The following is a 9,070-nucleotide window of genomic DNA, read 5'->3' as shown; positions in this document are numbered from 1 at the left end:
AGCCCCATGAGAAGATTTATGGACCTTATGACGACGGGGGCTTTATGAAGCCTGCACCATTCTGAGGTGTGTGAGGGTTATGAGGACAGAGCCTTTATGAGGCTGCCCCATTATGGGGTGGATGGGTTCTATGAACACAGAGACCTTCTGAGACTGCCCCATTGTGAGGTGGATGGGGTTTATGAGGAGAGAGACTTTATGAGGAGAGACACTCTAGGATGGCCCCTTTATGAGGTTTATGGGCTTTATGAGGAGAGCACCATTATGACATCTAAGGGTGTTGTGAAGACAGAGCTTTCATGATGAGAGCTCTTTTATGAGGTGTTTGGGCTCTCTGAGGCCTGCACCATTGTGAGGTTTATGGGCTTTATGAGGGCAGTGTCTTTATGAGGCCTGCACTTTTATGAGGTGGGTGGGGTTTATGAGGGCAGAGTTTTTATGGCATTTATTGGGTTTTATGAGGACATGGCCTTTATCATGGGAGCCCCTGATGAGGTTTATGGGCTTCATGAGGACAGCACCATTATGACATGTATGGGCTTTATGCAGACAGAGCTTTTATGATGAAAGACCCATTATGAGGTTGTTGGACATTATGAGGACAGGGGCTTTATGGGGCCTGCACCACTATGAGGTGAAGGAGCTTTATGATGCTGGAGCCTTTAGGAGGTTGTGGCATTACTGAGGTCATCAGCTTTATGATGAGAGCCCCATGGTGAGAGGTATTGGCTTTGTGAGGCCAGTGCTTTGATGAGGCTGCACCATTCTGAGGCGTGTGGGGTGTGTGAGGAAATGGCCTTTATGATGAGAGCCCCATTATGAAGTGGATGGGCTTTATGAGTCCTGTTGCCTTGGAGTTTTGATTTTTTAGGTTTTGTAGATTTTAACAGTAGTTGTACAGGAATTGTAGCTTTTAACGTAGCTGCATTTTATCCTTTACCCTTAACACAGTAGTTCCACAGAGCCAACCCTGTTCCCCAACTCCCATATCAATCCCCCTAAATTCCATTGGCCTGTTTGGTCTCATTTTCAAGGTAGAATTGTAGAGAACACCCTAAAAACTGTGCAAGGGTCCATCCGAGGGGCTGGAAGCCAGCAGGGTCCTGAGGGAGACAGAACACCAGCAGAGCCCTTCCCATGCTGAGGGGGCCTTGTCATCAGGTGTCTGCTGGGGGGTTTTGTTCAATACTTGTTGATTCAAATCCAAAAAAACAAAGGGTAAACAGAGCTTTGTATACTTGAGGTGTCACATTCCCCCCCTTTTTGTTTTAAAAGTATTTGTTTGAAATACAGAGCACGCATTTCTTACACCTGGGATAGGCACAAGTGATAACACCACATTAATGGTTTCTTTCTGTTTTGTTTCCATCACCCCTTTTTTTTCCTTCCTTTTTCTTTCTTTTATCTTTCTCTTTTCTTTCTCTTTTTTCCTTCTTTTTTTCTCGCTTTTGTCATTTTTTCATTTTTATTTTTTTTATTTTTTCTCTTTTTTCTCTTTTTTCCTTTTTTCCCTTTTTTTTTAATCTTTATTCCATTTTGTTGGGTTTTTTTTTCTTTTTTCCTTTTTTAATTTATTTCTCTTTTTCCCATTTTTTCGTTTTTTTTCTTTCTTTTTTCTTTTTTTTATTTCTTTTTTTCTTTTCTCTTTTCCCCTTATTTCTTTCTTTTCCAATTTTTCCCTTTTCTTTCTTTTTTCATTCTTTTCTCTTTTTTCCTGCCCTGTGTTGGCTGTGGCTGTGCCCCCGTGGCAGGCCCAGGGTGGAGCAGAGTCCTGCTGGGGACCTGTGGCCCCTGCAGAGAAACCCCCGCACTGCAGCGACTCGTCCCGGGTAGGACTTGTGAGCCCGGGAAGGGACCCACGGCGGGGCAGCTCCTCTGGGAAGGACTGCACCCCATGGAGGAGGGACCCAAGGGACAGCAGAGCAGCAAGAACTGCTGCCCCAGGGAGGGACTCACGCTGGAGAAGCCCACCAGGGACTGTCTCCCGTGGGAAGGGACCCCACGGAAACAGGGGAAGGACTCAGAGCCATCACCCCCCCTGTAGCCCGGGGGGAAGACTTTGGTCATGCAGGTTGTGCCCCTGCAGACACAGAAGAGCATTGGAGTGCAGAGACCCCTTCACCCCCATGGAGAAGGGACCCCCAGGACAGTGGATTGGGAAGAGCTGCGGTTCAAGAGATGGACTCACTTTAACAGCAGCAAAAGACACATCTGGCTGGGACCTTTTTGCCCTTCCCCGACCTCTGCCCTGCTGGGGGGAGGAGGGAGAACATGCAAGGAAGGAGGGGGGAAGGTGTTTGTTTAGGACTGGTTTATTTCTCACTTTTTAATTTTTATCCTGTTAACAACAAATTTAAGTTCTATCCCCATTTTGAGGCTGGTTTGCTTGTTAGTAAATGAGTCTCTCAGTTCTTATCTCTACTCAGAAATTCTTTAAATGTTTTTTTTTTTTTTTTTCCTCTCCTCTCTGGAGCTGCAGAGAAGGGGGAGGGGGGAGTGAATGGAGCAGCTCTTGGTGGGTATTTGAAATCCAGCCAAGGTCAAACCCCCTCCACCCCCACTATGGTTACAGACAGTGCCAGCACAGCCAGGTCACCCCAGTCATTCCCAGTCGCTCCCAGTTGCCCCAGGAAGGGCAGAGACAAAAAGGGACATTGTCATCAAAGGGCAAAGAACATCTTTGCAGGGCAGGACATCCTCCTCAGCAGACCTGTGGAGACACAAATATCCCAACTCCGCCTCGCCAGTCACGGGTGAGATTCCTCATGGAGACATTTGACAGAGGCAGCAGAGACACAGAGGATGATCCTGCTCAAAGGCAACCCTCCAAAATCCCAAGAATTCCTGAAGGATTACAACAGGCAAGGAAAGCAGCACTGGAGAAAGGAGCAAGTCAAGGCAATGCAATGTGTACTTCAGGAGCCAGGACCTCTCATACAACTGTTCATCCTGAGCCTCTTCTGGCAGTCCAGCCTTCAACTGATGACAAAACAGAGCACGATCCAAAGCCATCCCATTTGAACCCAGTGGCACAAAGGGTTGGTGTTCATCTGCAGGCAACGAACAGAGAAAACGAAAGAAAAACTGGAAAATCTGGGAAAGTGCCAAATTCAGTTACCTGTGACTCCTGGCTTGATGGACAGCAATCCCTTCATTGCTCCTGGTCCAGGGTTTTATCCCATTCACCTCCCACTGGGAGTGGTTAAGCCAATCAAGGCAGAGCAGCTGCAGTCACTCCTCAATCACACACAGGCCGGCCCATCACACCCCCCACACCCAGACCTGGGAGTCTGCACTTACCCCACACTCCCCCCACGAGCTCAGCTCTGTCCCTGCACCCTAAATCAAGGCTTTAGAGAAACAAGACAAGGCCATCCAGACATTTCCCAGGCCTTCCTTTTCTTGGTCTCACCTTTGCCTTGCTACAGTTACCCCCCCATGATCCCAGTCCCTCCCAGGATATCCTGGTTTCGTCCAGCATATACCCAGTCATTCCCAGTTACTCCCAGTTGCTTCCAGATGATCCCAGATTCCCTCTGTTGCTCCCAATAGTCCAAACTGTGATCCCAGTTGCTTCTAATATGATCCCAGTTGCCCCAGTTGTGGTCTCAGTCCCCTCCAGGATGGTTCCAGTATCTTCCAGTTGCTCCCAATGTGCCCCCAGTTGGCTCCAAGGGTGGGCCCAGGCACTCCCAGTAACCCTCAGGAAGGTTCCACTCACACTCCTGTAATGCCAGTCTCTCCAGTATGATCCCAGTGTGATCCCAGCCACCCCCAGTATGCTTCCAGTCACATTCAGTATGATCCCAGTCAGTCCCACTATAATCCCAGTCACTCCCAGTATGATCCCAGTTGCTCCATCCCAGGCCTGTGCTCTGCAACATCTCCATCAGTGACTTGGACACAGCCCTGGAAGGGACACTGAGCAAGCCTGGAGATGACACAAAACTGGGAGGAGCTGCTGAGTCCCCCGAGGGCAGGGAGGCCCTGCAGAGACACCTGGACAGATCAGAGGGTTGGGAATCCCCAACCATGGGAAGTTCAACAGGAGGAAGGGCCGGATTGTGCCCTGGGATGGGGCAACCCCGGCTGGACGGACACACTGGGAATGAGAGGCTGGGAAGCAGTGCCGGGAAAGGGCCCTGGGGGTGCTGGTGGGGGCCAGTTGGCCCTGAGTCAGCAGTGCCCTGGCAGCCAGGAGGGCCAAGCCTGTGCTGGGGGCATCAGGGAGGGGATTGTCCCGCTCTGCTCTGCTCTGCCCTGGGGCGGCCTCACCTGCAAGATTGGGGCAGTTTGGGGGGACACAATGGAAGGGAGAGATTGAGCCATTGGAGAGTGTCCAAAGGAGGGCAATGAAGATGGGGAAGGGCCTGGAGGGAAAGTTGTGTGAGGACACTGAGGGCACTTGGTGTGTTCAGCTGGAGAAGAGGAGACTGAGGGGAGACCTCACTGCAGTCACAACTCCCTGGGCAGGGGCAGAGGAGGGGCAGGCCCTGAGCTCTGCTTTGGGGGGACCAGAGACAGGACTGAGGGAATGGCCTGGAGTTGTGTTAGGTCAGGGTTAGGCTGGATCTTGGAAAAAGGTTCTTCCCCCAGAGGGTGGTTGGGCACTGAACAGGCTCCCCAGGGCAGTGGGCACAGCACCAAGGCTGACAGAGCTCAAGAAGTGTTTGGATGATCCTCTCAGGCTCATGGTGTGAGCCTTGGGGATGGTCCTGTGCAGGGCTAAGGGTTGGACTGGATGATCCTTGGGGGTCCCTTCCAACTCAGCATATTCTGTGACTCTGTGATTATCAACCCTGTGTTCAGCACAAATCCAAAACACAGCCCTGCACTGGCCACGGGGAAGAAATTTAACTGGACTGCCCCTGAAAGCAGCACACCCGTTATGGGCTCTCACACAAACATCCCACAGTCCATTTGCCACCTGGAACCAGGGACTCTGAGTTCCTGCTTCCCCATCCCCAGGGATGGTGTCCTTGTCTGCTCATTCCTCCACACTCTCTTCTCAGTGATGGAATCTTAACCAGACAAGCCCCTGGGAATAATTTCCTTCTAAGTCTTCAATTCTTCTGTGGTTAATTAGACAGATCTCAGAGTGCATTCAAAGTGAGTATATTGTAATAAAGAAACAATGAGAAAATATTTCCTTTTTGGTGTCCTGTTCACTTTTTTCCTGTTTATACATTGATATCAGCAATCCCCAGTCGATATTGATCCCAAGAACCTCCTAATTCAGTCTGAATAGATAAAAAAAGCAAGACCCTTTGTGTCTTACACTCCATCAGACTTTATCTCTATCCCCACCCCACCATTCCCTCATCCAACCCCTGGGACTCAAAGCAGCCTTGGGCAAATCTGAGCTTCCTCCACTAAAGGCTGGACCTGCAGGTTTCAGCTCCTTGGCCCCAACTCCCACCTGCTTGGCTTGGAGAAAGAGCTGCACAAGACAGTGGGTTTCTGTGGGTGGGTTTTGGTAGCGGGGGGGCTCCAGGGGTGGTTTCTGTTGGAAGCTGCCAGAAACTTCCCCTGCCCCGTGGAGCCAATACCAGCTGCTCCAGGACAGACTTGCTGCCACTGGCCAAGGCCGAGCCCATCAGGAGCAACAGGAACAGCTCTGGGATAAGAGATTTAGGGAAAGAACGAATTCCAACCAGGGAAGAGCGGAGTGGGAACGTGGGAACAGCAATGCAGACCCCAAGGTGGGTGCAGAAGGAGGGGCAGGAGGTGCTCCAGGCCCTGCAGCCCCTGGGGGAGCATCGGGGTGCAGAGACCCCCCTGCAGCCCCTGGGGGAGCATCGGGGTGCAGAGACCCCCCCTGCAGCCCCTGGAGGCTCCCACGCTGGAGCAGGGGGATGCAGGAAGGAGGCTGTGACCCCGGGGCAGGCCCAGGATGGAGCAGGTCCTGGCAGGGAACTGCAGCCCGTGCAGAGGGAAGCCCAGGTTGGAGCAGGTTTATCCTGGGGAGGACTCGTGGCCCATGTGGGGGACCCACGCCGGGTCAGCTCATTCCTGAAGGACTGACCCTATGGAGGAGGGACCCAGGGGGCAGCAGGGTGGGAAGAGCTGCTGCCTGAGGGATGGACTCACTGGAGAGGTCCATCCAGGACTGTCTCCCATGGGAGGGACCCCACGGGAGCTGGGAAGGATCCAACTCCTCTCCTTGAGCAGTGACAGAAACAACAACTGACTGTAACCCCCATTCCCGTCCCTCTGCACTGCTGGGGGGAGGAGGGAGAGCTGATAAGGAAGGAGGGGTGGGGGGAAGGTGTTTTTCAGACTCTCTTATTTCTCACTCTTTGGCTTTTATCCTGTCAGTAATAAATTTAAGTACTATCCCTACTTTGAGTCTTTTTTGCCCATTAGTAAACAATTTTCTCCCGACCCTTATCTCTACTCAGGAATCCTCAGCTGGTTTTTTTTCTCTCCTCTGTGGAGTTGCAGAGGAAGGGGGAGGTAGCAGCTTTTAGTGGGTGTTTGAAATCCAGCCAGGGTCAACCCACTACACCAACCCATGTGCTTGAGGCCCTTTTGTGATGTCACAGCCTATCCTCTCCATTCCAGAATAGCCCTTAGCAACCAAAGAACCAACACCCCACAAGGTCAGAATGCAGCCCCACCCATGTGCCCCTTTAGGATGTCCCAGCCCATCCTCTCCATTCTGGAATAGCCCCTGGAAACCAAAGAACCAACGCCCCACACCCCCACAGTGCAGCCCCACCCATCTGCCATGGGACTCTTTGTGAAGTCACGGCCTTTCCCCCAGGAAAGAAAGCCTGTAACCTTCGTGTTTCAGGTGCAGTTGGTGGGACACCCTGGGCACTCCATGGGCAGCAAGAGCTTTCTGTCCTGCCACCTTTTGTCTGGCAGGAATCTTTGTCCAGATTCAAATTTGGCAGTCGGACTGACAATTCCAGCGCGGGGCTCCTGCAAGCGAACGACAGCCCTGCCCTCCAGGAAAGAAACCCCTTCCCCTCGGTCTCTTTTCCTCTTCCTTCAAATACAACCTGCAGGGCAGAGTTCTGCCATCTCTTCTCTTGGGAATTGGGAAGAGAGACCCGCTCCCATGTTTAACACCTCACGCAAAACCACCCTGTTAACAGCTTTCCCAACCTTCCCCATCCTTTCCCAAAGCTGAGATGTGGAAAGAACAAGTGCCCTTGTCCCTGGCTGTGCTGCTGTGCTGGGAGTCTCTTCCCTCCAGCTCTGCACACAGGCACTGCCCCTGCAGCTCCAGAGAAGGGCTGAAGAAGCATCTTCAACACAGAAATCAGGGTAGGTGTATCAGGGATTGTTGATATTTTTTGGTCTGTGTTTGGCCCAGCCACCTGCAAAAGTTTTGTTCTTTGCCTGTCAAGTTCACTGATAAACGGGAGCTTCGTCCTTGGAGAGACAGTTTCTTGGATAAACTGTTGTAATTGGTGCACTGTGATTGGCTGGTTCTCTGTAGAGGACATTTGAAGGAGAAACTGAAGAGGAGAGGATGAAGTAAAGCCCCCGGACCCAAATAGATCAGAGCCCTTGAGTGAAGCAGCGCAAGTGCGAGGGGAATCCCCACGTTCTCCCGCATGGCTGAAGGGGGGCACTCACAGAACGGGGCAGGGACCGAGGGCCTCTGGCTGGGCGGTGCTGCCACACCGGCCCAGGGAGACGTCCCCGGCTCAGTGGATAAAAATGCAGGTGGCTCATGCTCGGGGCACTCAAGCTTCACAGGAAGGACAACGTTGCCTTCTGCGGGGACGCCGCTATCTTTGTGAGCCTGCGGACTCTCCGAGGATGCAGCCTCTGCTGGGGGGAGTTCTGGTTTTCCTGGGGTCGGTAAGACAACCTCCTAAAACACACCTGAGTGAGTGGGGGTTTCCCTGAGGGCTCAGTTCACTCCTATCCTTTCCTGTCTCTCAGGTTCCCGTTTACTTGGCCACTTTCTGTAATAAATATTGGGTTTATTGTTGAGCTTTCAGCAGTGTCTTGGTTTTCAATCTCATCACCCTTTCGAACTCACCCTGTTACACTGTGCTGGCACCTTTTGTCTGGGAGGAATCTTCACTCTTATGCCATTTGGGGTCTAAGACTGACAATAGCAGGGAAAGGGTTCTGACACCAAAAAATGCGTTTCCAACTAGAAAAGAAAGCCCTTACTCTCCATCTCTCCTGTTGAATTGCTGAGCCAGTCTTGGCACTCCATGCACACATAGAGCTTCCTGTGTTGGCACCTTTTCTCTGGCAGGAATCTTCATTCTTATTCCATTTTGGCTCTCAGACTGACAGTTCCAGCCTAAAGGTTCTGACACCAAAGAAATGCCTTTCCACTCAGGAAAAAAAGCCTGCAGTGGTTTTGAGTCTAGGCCTTCCTTGGTAACCAGGTTGTAACCAAGGAACCAAGGCCATGTTCCAAGTATTCCATATTGTTTTTACATAATCAAGTGTATAAAGAAGAAGGCAGAGGAAGCTCTCGCTCTCTTTCTTCCAGCAAACTGAAAGCACAGGTTTTTTGCTCTCATTCTGCCTGGGTGAAGGAGTGAGGCCTCGTGCGCCTGGTTGGCCTTGAGAAGCAGAAAGTGCCGGCGGTTGTTGGTGCGATTCTCTGCTATCTTGAGGAAAGTATTAGGGTTACGGTTCGGGTTTAGGGTTCAGATTCAGGTTTAGGGTGAGGGTCATGGTTAGGGTTAGACTTAGGGTTCAGGCTTGGGTTAGGGTTGGAGCAAGGGCTAGGGTTAGGGTTAAGGTTAGGGTTACAGTTAGGGTTAGAGTTAGGGTTACGGTTAGGGTTAGGGTTAGGGTTAGGGTTAGGGTTAGGGTTAGGGTTAGGGTTAGGGTTAGGGTTAGGGTTAGGGTTAGGGTTAGGGTTAGGGTTAGGGTTAGGGTTAGGGTTAGGGACTCTGAAAATTCCTGCACAGGGGTTCTGACACCAAAGAAATGCATTTCCACCCAGGAAAGAAAGCACTTCCCCTCCATCTCTCCTGTGCTATTGGTGAGCCACTCTTGGCACTCCATGCACACCTAGAGCTTCCTGTGCTGGCACCTTTTGTCTGAGAGGAATCTTCATTCTTATGCCATTTGGGGGATCAGA

The sequence above is a fragment of the Myiozetetes cayanensis genome, unplaced genomic scaffold (genome assembly GCF_022539395.1).
Source record: "Myiozetetes cayanensis isolate MyiCay16 unplaced genomic scaffold, myiCay2020 scf229, whole genome shotgun sequence".
In the NCBI taxonomy this organism is placed as follows: Eukaryota; Metazoa; Chordata; class Aves; order Passeriformes; family Tyrannidae; genus Myiozetetes; species Myiozetetes cayanensis.
The sequence above is the reverse complement of the archived record's forward strand: the minus strand, read 5'-3'. Positions refer to the sequence as shown.